Source organism: Dendrobates tinctorius, unplaced genomic scaffold (genome assembly GCF_039654945.1).
Source record: "Dendrobates tinctorius isolate UK_male_01 unplaced genomic scaffold, ASM3965494v1 ptg000121l, whole genome shotgun sequence".
Taxonomy (NCBI): Eukaryota; Metazoa; Chordata; class Amphibia; order Anura; family Dendrobatidae; genus Dendrobates; species Dendrobates tinctorius.
Genome location: NW_027361789.1, coordinates 4,764,096 through 4,776,490, shown reverse-complemented (window position 1 = coordinate 4,776,490; position 12,395 = coordinate 4,764,096). Strand labels below are relative to the sequence as shown.

The window sequence follows — 12,395 nt, the reverse complement described above, 5'->3', positions numbered from 1 at the left end:
TCAGCGAGGACTGTGGGTACTGTTGAGCCAATGGTTACCGGATGGTGCATGGGGTGCTGTATGCTTCCAAGTTCCTGATGTGAGGTTTATGTTGTACTAATAAACCGAATGGACTTTTAACTCTGAGTGGTCCTGGGTATATTCCTCAATGACCAGCCAAATGAGTAACTTCCCCGTCCACAGATAGTGGAAGCATTTTACTATATATACCCGTACAGTGTATTTGGCTATCTTTTTTACTTTTTTATATTGCAGATCTTCATTGTTATAGATCGTTCACGGTTACGGTAATGCATAGACTTTAGTGACATGCACATTTTAATCCACTACTTTAAAACTTAGTAGGGTATAAACCAAAGCAAAAAAAAAAACAAGAGCAGAAAAAAATCTTTAACTTAATTAGAAGTTTGTATTAGAAGGGGAAGTTTAAAGGTTGTATCATTGACTTTTTATTGTAGTTTTCAATTGTATTTTATTTGATACATGTAAATATTGTTTTTTAAGAATGATCGTGGTTGTGATGTTTTATTTTATTTAAACTATAGAGATTCTAATCTTTTTTTATCTGATGCATTGTACATTTGGAAGAATATTTTCATTTATTATTACTGTTTTCCTCACCAGTTGTTTGATTTCTTGAGTTCCCGATCATTTTCTGGTTTCCAGCCTTTAAAGACAAACAATTGCATTCATTAGATTGTTTGATTGGGGTCTTTTGTAGCCTTAATCACCCCATCTTTGTCCATTTTTCTTTGTTTACCTTGTATTAGCCTTCCACATCTGTGGTCTAATTAAACTGATATGGCATGTGTAAGAAAACATATTGTTTACTTATAATCCATCTTTCTTTTCACTTTGTCACAGCTGTTTCTCCTGCTGCTGCATCCATTTTATTTTGTTTGATTTAAAGGAAAAGAAGGCTTCTCTTAGATCGAATAGTAAAGCGGCATAAAAGCACACAGTACAGATGGCCTATTGTAAGAAAATGGCAAACATATAAAGAAATGTTTTCTATTTTTTAGTAGACAGACCATTTTATGAGATTTTATCGTGTTTATCTGTTTAGTAAATTAAATGATGTCATACAATGCAAATGGAAACATTCATTCCTTTCAAAGTAATGAACTAAAATGTAATAGTTGTTATATTTAATGTAAATCAATCTGTAAGATCATAGAATATATACAACTTTTTTAGGTTATTCTTTAAACTACACCATACATATTTGTTCCACAAAACATCAATTTTAATTCATTAAAAAAGCTTCTTAATAACACATCAGTGATGGTACTAGTGGTTTCTGTTATCATGTTTATCCAAATGTCTGTTTGTTTACCCCAGGTCATCATTTTTTTTTTTATTTATTTATTGCACAGGCGCCATCTGATGAATATTCTCATAAGCCTCGCCTGCTCCCTCTGCTATCAGCTGCAGAATGTATACACTGATGAGAGTAGTATTCTCTCATCAGTCAATACCTGGGACCGGCGGTAACATCTGCTGGCTTACATGCTTTCATCTGAAGTTTGCAGCTCAGAGTCCCTCTTTGCTGCACTGTCACACACATGACAGTGTGGAAAACAACAGGTTCGGGTCCCCCATTCAGATGACTGGGGTCGTGGTTCAGGTTCGAGTTTGGGTACTGTTCTAGTACCCAAAATAAACTTTTTTCAATGATTGGCCAAATCCACCAGACCTGAACATCCACTGGTTGTCCCATCACTAGTGGTGGCACAGTTTAATGGACCCACATAGTCCTCCATACACTATAATCGGCCCCAAATAATGCTCAATGCAGTTTGGCAGCAGTACATAGCCCTCCATACAGTATAATAGGCCCAGCATTGCTTTCCACACAGTGTAATGGCCCCACATGGTCCTCCACATAGTATAATGGGGTCTGCACGGCTTTCCATACAGTATAATGGTCCCACAGAGTCATCAATACAGTATAATGCCCACACATAGGTCTCCACACAGTATACTGGGATCTCCATTGCTTTCCATACAGTATAATGGCCCCATATTGTCCTCCATTAAATACAATTGACCTTGTATTGCTTTCCATACATTATAATGGGCCAGCATAGCCCTCCATACAGTATAATGGGCCCTGCATTACCTTCCACACAGTATAATGGCCCCACTAAGTCTTCCATACAGTATAATCGGGCCTGCATTGCTTTCCATACAGTAGTGCTCCAAACAGTATAATGGACCCTGCATTACTTTCCACACAGTTTAATGACTTCACATAGTTCTTCACACAGTATAATGGCACCCGCATAATGCTCCATAGAGTATAGTGGCCCCACATAGTGCTTCATACAGTATAATGGTCCCACCTAGTGCTCCATATAGTATAATGGGCCCGCATAGCCCTCCATACAGTTTAAGGGGCCAGTCATTACCTTCCACACAGTATATTGTCCCCACTAAGTTCTCCATACAGCAATTGAGACCTGCATTGCTTTCCATACAGAATAATGGCCGCACAGAGTCCTCCATACAGTGTAGTGGTCCCACATAGTGTTCCATACAGTATAATGGACCCTGCATTACCTTCCACACAGTATAATGGCTTCACATAGTCCTTCACACCTTCACATAGTCCTTCACACAGTATAATGGCCCCCACATAATGCTCCATACAGTATAGTGGCCCGACATAGTGCTCCATACAGCATAATGGTCCCACCTAGTGCACCATACAGTATAATGGCCCCATGTAGTACTCCATACAGTATAATGGCCCCACGTAGTGTGCTCCATTCAGTATAATGGCCCCACATAGTGCTCCATACAGTATAATGGCCCTACATAGTGCTCCATACAATACAACGGCCTCCACATAAAAATATAGAGAAACAAAGCAGTCCCAAAAAAACCCATTTCAGTCATAAACAATGACCTTTGTCCCAAGCTTTTTTCTAAAAATCGACAAAAGTCAGCCAAAGTTCAATAAATGACTGAGTTTATTAATGGGTCTTTCAGTGTTTACAGTAGCAGCACAATGCAGGGACCCCACTATTCTTGATAACCAACCTTGCTAAAGTTCACAGCTGAGGATTGCAGCCCTTAGCTATCAGTTTTGCCTGGATGATTGTCAACCGTGGTTCTCTGACATGCACATGACAGCGTCGCAATCACTTGATGTTCTGGTCCCCCATTCAGGTGAATGGGGTCCGGGTTCAGGTTTGGATACTGCTCTGATACCCAAACCAAAACTTTATTACTTTTTGCCGATCCCACAAAACCCGAACATCCAGGGATATGCTCGTCTCTAGTAGTCCTACTAATGAGCACCTAATTGATCTCACTGATCTTTAGTCTAAGATTAGTCTCTTACACAGAAGCCTAAAGAGGCATTTATAATAGAAAAGAGTGGATCTTTTGAAGTTTGAATTAGCCAACTTTGAAAAATTTTCCCCCCAAAATTTGATTTGCAGAAAATAAATTTGTTTGAATCTCAATACTGGAAAGCTTGTAAAATCTTCCAAACACACCTGGGGCGAGGAATGTTTAACCCTTTCTCGACCTTGAAATTTTCCATTTTTGAGCTTGTTTCTGTTTTTTTGCTTCCCTTCTTCCTAGAGCCATAACTTTTTTATTTTTGCGTCAATATGGCCGTGGGGGGGATTGTTTTTTGCAGGACGAGTTGTAATTTTGATCAACACCATTGGTTTTGCCATATATTGTACTGGAAAACAGGAACAAAATTAAAAATTTGGTGAAATGGCAAAAAAGTGCAATTCTACAATTATTTTTTGTTTTGCTGTTTTACTATGTTACCTAAGTGCTAAAACTGACTTGACAGGTCATTACGAGTTTGTAGATACCAAACATTCATAGGTTCTTTTTTATTTAAGTGGTGAAAAACATCCAACATTTCTAAAAAAAAATAAATAAAGTCACCATTTTTTTAAATCTGTACTATCTCCATTTTTCGTGATCTGAGGGCTTTCTTTTGTGTTCCGAACTGACATTTTTAATGGTACCATTTCCGTGTAGATACGATCTTTTGATCTTCCATAATAGCATTTTAATTCAATGTTGCGGCGACCAAAAACACATAATTCTCGGGTTTTGATTTTTTCCTCATTACGTTGTTTACCAATCGAATTTATTTTTTTATATACTGATAGATCGGGTGATTCTGAACGCGGCGTTACCAAATATTTGTATTTTTTATTTTATTTTGAATGGGGTGAATACGGAGGTGATTTGAACTTTTACTTTTTTTATATTTTAAACACCTTTTTTTGCTTTTCACTTGCTTTAATAGTCTCCATGGGAGACTAGAAGCTGCAATCATCTAATCTCTTGTGCTACACAGAGCAGCCCTGCTCTACAGTATGTAGCTAAAATGATCACTTGCTATGAGTGCCCACTGCTGGATGGCTCTCATAGCAAGCTGGCAATCATTACCACAGGGGTCTTGTGCAGACCCTGGGTTGTCATGACAACCCATTGGCAACCAGTGATCATGTGACATGGGCGCCGATGGGAGCGATTAGTGATGCACTTCGGACATGAGCATGTTAAATGCCGCTGTCAGGGATTGACAGCGGCATTTAACATGATAACAGCCACGAGTGGGTCGCGATTCCATCCTTTGCTGTTAGGGGCACATGTCCGCTGTTCAAATCAGCTGACATGTCCAGATAAAGTTGCCGGCTCATTGCCGGAGCCTGCAGCAAACGGGTTAAACAGTGTAGGGAAAGAGAGAACCATGATGACTATAAAAGCTTAAACACTGCAGATGAGAAAGAGAGAGAACCATTCTGATCATAAGAGTTTACACGTTCCAGGTGCTGAGCACCATTTTACAAGGTATGATAATCCACCAGATTTCTTAGCTTCTGGGCATTATGAGGAGGCCCACATTGCAATGCAGAAAAACATTCACCCACTCACTTGTGCTTCCACAGTGAGGGAAGTAGTGATGGGTAGAGGTTTTGTTTTTGCAAAACACAAATCAAATTTTAAAGTGTTCAAACTCGCGTGAGATCGAGAATTTCAGGAAGTTCGATTCAAAGTAGATTATTTGCTGATTTATTTACTAATTCCTAGTTTACACTATACTGCACTTTTTTAGGGGGTTTAATTTCTACGGTATTCGTATTGCTATAATAGAGACCTACCAATATGATTCCACAGGTCAGTATGATTATGGCAATTGGAAGCTTTTAAAGTTTTTATTTTATTTAAAAACTATATTCAAAAATGTGCAAAAGAAATTAGGGTCTAACAAGTAAGGTTTCTCCTTGCGGAGAGTGACATGCCAGCTGTGGCTTGTCAAGGTAAGGAGACTTATTCGCCGTGCAATGCTCCTCTGGGAAAATAATATGCAAATTGCCTCTTCAGAAAGAAAGAGGACTTTTACTCTACAGCGCCACCTATTGGTAGTAGCGATCCTACAAGTCACAATCAACCCTTTAACGAGTCTTGTAGTATGACTTAGGATACAAGCCAAATCAGATTCTGATTTGGCTTGTATCCTAAGTCATACTACAAGACTCGTTAAAGGGTTGATTGTGACTTGTAGGATCGCTACTACCAATAGGTGGCGCTGTAGAGTAAAAGTCCTCTTTCTTTCTGAAGAGGCAATTTGCATACAAAAGAAATTAGTGTGTCACGATTTTCTTAGATACAAAAAGTTTTATTTTTATATTGATAAAGCTATGTGAGGGCCTGTTTTTTGCATGGCAAGCTGACATTTTATTTATACCATTTTTGGCAAATATGACATTTTTATCACTTTTAATGCATTTTTTGAATGCGTTACGGGGCCAGTAAAATTCTTGGGTTTTGATTTTTTTTCTCTTTATGTCATTTAGGCTGTGTGCCCACGATGCGATTTTTAAGCATTTTTGCCGTGATTTTTGGCGCGAAAACGTTTAAAAATCTTGTACAGAGCGCACCCCATGCATCCCTATGGCATTCCGCACATGCTGTGCTAATGCTGCGCTTTTTTCCGCTGCGGAATTGCATTGCGGAAAAAATCGCAGCATGCTCATTCTTTTGTGCGGAATCGCAAAGAATTGCCATGATTCCGCACCCATAGGAATGTATGAGAATCGCTTACTTCCCGCATGTGGCTATGCCCACCATGCGCGAAGTTAAGCGTCTCATGTGTGGTTGGTACCCAAGGTGTGGAGGAGAAGGGACTGTCCTCCAGGCCCTGGGTACCATACCCCTGTAAAAAAAAGAATAAAAAAATCGGGGTATATTTACCTTCCGACGTCCCGCGCTGCCATCCCGGGCCTCAGCGTTCCCAGTAATGCCTTGCGGCAAGGTCCTGTAATGACGTAGTCTCGCGTGACTCTAGCGGTCTCGTGAGATCGCTATAGCAACGTGAAACCAACGTCATCACAGGTCTCGCAAGCCATTACTGGGAACGCTGAGGCCCGGGATGGCAGCGCGGGACGTCGGAAGGTAAACATACCCCGATTTTTTGTTTTTTTGTTATTTTTTACATTCTTTCTTTTACTATTGAGGCCGCATAGGCGGCCTCAATAGTATAAACCTGGTCACACTTGTCAAACACTATGTTTGACGAATGTGACCAACCTGTCAATCACATTCCAAGCGATGCTTCAAATCGCTTGGAAAGTGCTTGAATATCGCACGTGAAAATCGAACATAATCGCGGTAAAATCACGCTGAAAAAAAACGCGCAATTTCTAGGAAGGAGTCCGGTTTTCAGTGTCCGGATTTAAACGCTACGTCAGCACATAGCCTTATTTTTCAAGTTAATCAATTTTATATTTTGGTAGATTGGACGTTTAACGACACATCAATAACCAATACCAAATATGTTTTTTTTAATTTATGTCTTTTTAATGGGCAAAAGAGGGGGCTTCAAATTCTTAATTTTTGTGTTTTTATTTTATTTCTAAATAGTTATTTTTTAATTTAATGTTTTAATCCCCTTGGGATTCTGCTTCATAAGGCCTGTTTCACACATCCGTTTTTTTTGGCATCCGCCATCCGTTTTTTGCATCCGTTTTTGTGTGAAAAAATGGATCCGTTTCCGTTTTACCGCAAACAGATGCAAACGGATCCGTTTTTTTGACGGATCCACGGTAACCGCTAATGGAAGTCTATGGGACCAAAAAACGGATCCTCAAAAAAAATGACGGATCCGCTTTTTTACGGAAAACGACGGATTTGGACGGCTTTTAAACAATGGAAGTGTGATCCAGGCTTAAGACTACCATTGTTGAAAGCACAGGTATGTTGAGGGCTCTATAGTTTTGCCTGCATCATACACATTGTCCTGCTATTGGATATACTAGTAAGTTCTATGTCAGAAAAGGCATAATTGTCACAGGTTAACCACACTTCCAGTGTGAACAAAATGATTAGTTTTAGATCGATCTGTAAGAATATGTTGTCAATGTTCTTGGTTTACACAGGATGATTTCCTGCCAGGAACATACATTTTTTAAGCAAGTCAACATATCATTTCACCTGACAAATGAGCATTTTGTTCATTCATCGAGTGATCAGCAGGCTGTTTACACTGCATGATTAGCAGAAGTGTTCTTTTTAATTGTGCAGCATAAATGCACCCTTAAGCCCCCGTTACACACTACGATATCGCTAGCAATATCGCTGTAAAGTCACCGATTTTGTGATGTAGCAGCGATATTGCAAGTGATATCGCTACATGTGATACTTACCTCCAACCGGCTCCCCCGCTGACTATCGCTGATCGCGCGAGAAGGTCCTGGATCATTTCTCGTCGGGCGCTTCCTGCTGGGCTTCCTGTGGCGCCAACGAGCGACGCGTGGACGCGGGCTGGAGGACGTCAGGATCGCTGCGTCTGACAGGTAAGTAGCGACCCCCAACCCCAGCGATGTCGCTGGTGAGATCTGCCTGTGTGACAGCTCACTAGCGACCACTTAGCGATTCACCAGCGAGCCATATTGTTGTCGGGATCGCTGGTGCATCGCTATGTGTAACGGTCCCCTTAACATCCCTTTACACTAGCCGACTCATATCACAAAACTACCACAGGTAAGCTACTTGTTTGCTGATCAGCAGTTGATTAATAGCCTGTTTCCACATTCAGACCCTGCTTTAAATGGGCACTGAACAATCTATAATACATAGGTCAGTGTGCATTAAGGTACTGTCACATTTAGCGATGCACCAGTGATCCTGACAATGATATGATTCGGTCAGTAACGCTGGTGCATTGCTAAGTGGTCGCTAGTGAGCTGCCAAACAGGCTGATCTCACCAGCGACATAGCAGCGGTTGGCGGTCGCTACTTACCTGTCAGACGAGGCGATGAAGACGTCCTCCCGCCCACGTCCACGTGTCGCTCGTCGCCACAGCAGGAAGCTGACGACGAGAAACAGCCCAGGCCGTTCTCGCGCGATCAGCGATAACCAGCGGGGGAGCCGGTCAGAGGTAAGTATCACACACAGCGATATCGCTAGCAATATCACTGCTACGTCACAAAACCAGTGATGTTATCGGGATATTGCTAGCGATATCGCTTAGTGTGACGGGCCCTTTAGGCTGTCATTGCTCTCAGCAGCACAGGTACTATGTACATAGCATGATGTGCTGCCGAGAACAATTATTTTTTGCATAAACCAAAAGATCATTTCACCTGAGGAATGAGCATTTTGCATGATTATCATGAAACACGCATTCCTATGAACGCTTGATCTTGATAATCGTGCAGTGTAGATGCACCTTTAGTATAGCCCAAAGCAACTGATTATTTTAATTGTCTGTATTTCTTTGCCTAAAATTTTAACGATTCTGTAATGATGACCTGCAACAGTTGGACAAAGTAATGTCTTATTTGCATAATATACATTTTGCCATTTTGTAAAGCGTTCTTATGCGGTAGACATTTTATTCTTATCTACAGCACACACAGTATACTAATTAACCTTATTTAATTCAAGAGAACTTGTCTTCCACATTCTCAAAATGACAGTGTACAATTAAATATGCAAATAATGAGAAATTATAAAATTACTTTGGTGTGTAACTACAGCAATTAATACTAAGTGATTGACAGAGTATTAAAAATGCATTGCTGTTCTGCTGCGATTAATCATGTTAAGAGATGTTAAAAATTTGACTTTTTTTTGTAATGATATTGTCATGGACTTTTGTGCATATTTGATTTGCTCTTTCTGACATTGCAGAACCTTCTATGATATAGGTGAAAATGTCTAAATAGATTCTTCCTTCCATACATGTATTAGTGCTCATATGGTTATGGCTAATTTCACATATTGATTATGTGTTACATTTGGCTGGTACATTTATTTACTTTTTTAATCTTTTTTGCTTTTGTAGAGCAAACATTCTGAAGCACTGTACATTATCATGACACACATCAGTTCTTGGCCCAAACAGACTTACAATTTAATTTCTTAATCTTAAACTAACATGTTAGGGACAGGGCCAATTAATCTTTAATTAGGTATTTGAGGCTTGAAGGAATCCAGTGCCCAGAGGATGCATTTGCAAACATGGGAAGAACACACAAACGTCATGCAAATGTTGCCCTCAGAATAAAGGCCCTGTTGCACATAACGATGTCCCAGTGATCCCACCAACGATCCGACATGGATGGGATCGCTGGAACATTGTTAGGCTGATCGCTGGTGAGCTGTCACATAGACAGCCCCTCCAGCGATCAGTACCAGCGAGCAAGCTGGTATCTAAGGTAAACAGTGGGTAACTAAGAGCCACGCGGCTCTTAGAAACCTGCTGTTTACCTTAGATACCAGCGTGCAGCGTCACTGATCGTTCGTCTCCCGCTGCCACACACAGCGATGCATGCTGGCCAGTGGGAGACCAACGAATGGCCCAGGATGATCCTGTACGATCAGCGATACCCGGCGGGGGGGGCGGTCGCTGATGTGTGTCACACACAGCGATGTTGCTGGCGAGATCGCTGTGACGTCACAAAATCAGTGATCTTGCTAGCGATCTCGCTGTGTGTGACAGGGCCTTAAGACCTCAAATTTAATACTGCAATGCAACAGGGCTAACAAATAAATTGAGTGTGTGGCTGAAAAAAGTCCTTGTCTGCCACTGATTTCCTCTGAAAAATATGCTTTAAAATATACTTTTTTCCATACTACAATTGCATTGAAAAGTATAGTCAGGTTTGAACCTCAATGTACTTGAGATGAAATATAGCAACTAAATGTAATGGGAACCTAGCCATGAAATCTGTTAACAGTATCAATCTAGCCAAACTCTAATACAAAACATGCATGCAAAGTCTCCCTCCACTCCCCTCAAACATTGGTTGTGCATGTTAGGAAAAAATTAATCAGTGATCTTTCATTTATGTGATCTTCTACTGACTCATTAACTATACATTTCACTAATAAATAGTAAAAAAACAGAGTTAAATTAAAGGGTTTACCCAGGTTAGTGACAAAAGTCTGCTGTCGTGATTCAATGCTATGGCGAGCAGGCACTTATGTGACCACATGTATGCAATTTGCTTGCGTGTGGTTTATGCACATTCGTTTTGAAGCCAAATTAGTCTAGTCAGCACTAGACTGCAAGTATGCAAATCACATATCATGTGACTACCCGCTCCCAATAGCGCTACCAAGGAATCATGATAGTGTGAACACCTTTCATAGAGTGACTTATGACTTTTGACCCAAGCCTGGACTACCCCTTTATAGTCTATACACCATTATATTTCCAGCTTTTCACAGGCAGGATTCAAGTCAATGGGATCAGAAGTATTTAAATGGAATCTATCAGTAGGAACAACCCTCCTTAGCCGTCTATATGAGCACAGAAGTCATAGTGAGCTGAATAAAATATCTTGATATCTCCAATCTGATGTCTTATTCCAGAGAAATCCATATTTTTCTTATATGTAAATTACTTCCAGGCCATGGGGAAAATGTTGCCTGGAAGATAACTCTGCCTCCAGAGCTTATTTTACATGAGGGAGAGTTACCAGTGTGAGACATGTAACTAACACAGGACAGGAGAACTGAAATGTGTCTTCTTGCAAACAATTTTTTACAGCTTCCTGCAAACCCTGTCTGCCTGTGAGATGGAAGCAGAAGCGCTGAGAGGAACCTGAAGATATATCATACACAACTTTGCAGTGAGATCAGAAAAGCAGAGCGCTACCATTATACATCACACTGGTAATGCCCCCATGTAAAATAAGCTTTAGAGGCAGAGTTATCTTCCAAACAACATCTTCCCCATAGCCTGCAAGATCTCATTTACATAAAGTGATAAAAGATTTAATCAACAATTCTTTAATCAAGAATTTATCAACAAGGCTTCTTATATGAGATACGAGACATACAAATATGACTTTTGAGCATTATGTAACCTGTATGACTATATTAATAGCTTAGAGTCAAATGTGACAGATTCCTTTTAACACTAAAATCCAAAAACGCTCACTGGGTAAGGCAAAAAAAAGACTTGTGAGCATTGTTATCAGCCAAGGACAATGGGCTAAAAATATATGGTAAACCTACTAACCATGTATTTTTGTACATAACACACAACTTAGTTGGCTGAAATAATCATACTTGCTGGACCTGTCTGGCACTACATGAAGGTCCAAGAAGAAAGAATACAGAAAAAGACAAATGGTATGAGGCATGAGATTGAAATGGAAACTCAAACATTATTACTCAGCATAGAGCACATAATATATAGTCCTAGCCTTAAAAGTGATCTAAAATAGTATGTACCCTAAAATGGTACCAATAAAAACTTCAATTGAACACGTCAAAAGAAGTTTCCACTTAATTTCATCATATATCAATGCAAATATGAAGAGATTCTACTTTACTGGTAGCACAAAGGCTTTGGAAAAGTGACATGGCTTATCAATTTATTAGGTGCTCCTTTATAGAAAGCTGGACACGATGTATTGGGCACTTAGCTGGCATGTTTGCAATTTTTTCTCTGCAATACCAAATGTGTACTAATTTCTGTAATGCACCAGTGGAGTCAAAATCATTCGTACACCAACAGATGAATTTCAAGAGATTTGTGCTTTCCAAAATGAGGTCATTTGAGTCTGGGTTTCTGCTATGCTGACATTCAGGGGCTCTGCAAATGGTGACTAAAAATTTTCTCAGGAAAATCTGAGCTCTAAACACCAAATTCCATTTCTTCCCTCCTGAGCCATGCCGTGTAGTGAATCAATACTGTACAACGACATATGGAATATTATCTTAACTTGTGCAAAATTGTCTAACAAATTACCGAACAATTTTCACCCTTATAAATTGTGAAAATTTTACATCTTGGGCAAAAACAAAATGCTTGTGGTAGAAATCTAATCATTTTTTATTCACTGCTCCATGGTATAAAACTTTGTCAAATACCTATTTTGTCAATATGCTAATT

The 12,395-nt window shown here is 39.9% G+C and overlaps 1 protein-coding gene and 1 long non-coding RNA gene across 9 annotated transcripts in view; one reads left to right on the top strand and one right to left on the bottom strand.

The window, feature by feature from the left end:
* The window catches only part of GABRG3 (gamma-aminobutyric acid type A receptor subunit gamma3), a 1,013,315-nt gene that overhangs the window by 162,717 nt on the left and 838,203 nt on the right, over positions 1-12,395 (top strand). The window lies entirely within an intron of this gene.
* The window catches only part of LOC141046835 (uncharacterized), a 164,743-nt gene that overhangs the window by 59,278 nt on the left and 93,070 nt on the right, over positions 1-12,395 (bottom strand). For 2 of the 3 annotated variants that reach the window (XR_012219670.1, XR_012219671.1), the window contains 2 exons: positions 761-972; positions 575-667 (listed from right to left, as the gene is read on the bottom strand). The exons of the other annotated variant lie outside the window; for it this stretch is intronic. This is a non-coding gene — a long non-coding RNA (uncharacterized lncRNA). Of the gene's footprint in view, positions 1-574; positions 668-760; positions 973-12,395 lie in introns of those variants that run through there. 3 annotated transcript variants of the gene reach the window in all.